The following is a 1,409-nucleotide window of genomic DNA, read 5'->3' as shown; positions in this document are numbered from 1 at the left end:
TAATGATGCTGAGAAATTAGCTTTGGTATCAGTGAGTTTACAAGGAGAAGCTTTGAGCTGGTACAATTGGGAAGTAAACAGAAAAGATTTTGAGACTTGGAGTCAGTTTAAGACAAGTTTGCTGTTACGCTTTGGGAACTTGAAGATTAGAGGTCCAAGCCAAAGTTTGTTTTGCATTAAGCAAACGGGATCTATAGCTGATTATGTGCAGAGGTTTGAAGACTTATCTTCCCAAGTAACTGGGTTGGATGATCAGAAATTAGAGGGCATTTTTTTGAATGGGTTAACTCAGGAGATGCAAGAGTTAGTTCATATGCAGAAACCAAGGAATTTGCCAGAAATGGTAGCAGAGGCTAGAGCAATGGAATCTAGCATTATAAGAAGAGTGGTTAAGAAAGAGCTGTTATTAGCTAATAAAGAGAATGCAGAGGGATACAGTTCTGATTACAAAGTTCATAATACTTACAACACCAACAATTGGAAAATGAAAACAATTGCTACTGATGCTATACAAGGGGCTAACAAACAAGGGGCGCGAGTAGATCAAAGACCAAGAAGACACAACTCTAATGCTGAATTAGATGAAAAGCGAAGAAGAAGAATATGCTTTAAGTGTGATGGTCCTTGGAACAAAGATCATAAATGTCCAAACAAAGAATTAAGGGTGTTGACTGTCTTTAATGGCTATGAGGTTGAAGTATTGAATGGGAATAGTGACGAGGAGTTAGTAGAAGAAGTTGCTGGTGAGTGCATGGCACTATCATTCTCATCATTTAGAGGGATTTCTTCTCCATCAACCACTAAAGTGAGAGGTATGGTTGGGACTGCTAGTGTGATTATAATGTTGGACAGTGGGGCAACCCACAATTTTATATCTCCAGCAGCGGTTACAAAACTGAAATTGAAATGTAGAGACGATCCTAACCTTAATGTGAGGCTGGGTACAGGGATTACAGTCCAAGGAATGGGAGTTTGTGAGAAAGTAAAATTTTCAGTTCAAGATTTGGAATTCACTACAGACTTTGTGGTGTTGGAGTTAGGTCAGATTGACATTATTTTGGGAGTTTACTGGCTGAGCACATTGGGAGACTGTAAGGTGAACTGGCAGAAAAATGAGATGTCATTTTTATACAAGAAAAAGATAGTATCATTGAAGGGTGAATCAGATTTAGACATTGCAAAAATGTCCTTAAAATCACTCTCCAGTGGATTTACTTTCCAAAAGAAAGGTGTGGAAGTGGCTTTGTGCAGTCAACAGATAACAACATCAATGATTCAGCCATTAGAGGCGGATATTCAAACAGTATTGGCCAAGTTTGATAAGGTATTTTCAATACCTACAGAATTACCTCCTATTAGAGGAAGAGAGCACTCGATTCACCTCTTACCTGGGAATAATTCTATCAGTG

General features: G+C 38.5%; 1 pseudogene; it reads right to left on the bottom strand.

The window, feature by feature from the left end:
- The window catches only part of LOC111832646, a 6,016-nt pseudogene that overhangs the window by 1,231 nt on the left and 3,376 nt on the right, over positions 1 to 1,409 (bottom strand).

Source organism: Capsella rubella, unplaced genomic scaffold (assembly GCF_000375325.1).
Source record: "Capsella rubella cultivar Monte Gargano unplaced genomic scaffold, Caprub1_0 scaffold_1, whole genome shotgun sequence".
NCBI classification, from domain to species: domain Eukaryota; kingdom Viridiplantae; phylum Streptophyta; class Magnoliopsida; order Brassicales; family Brassicaceae; genus Capsella; species Capsella rubella.
This window is presented reverse-complemented; position numbering and strand designations above follow the sequence as displayed.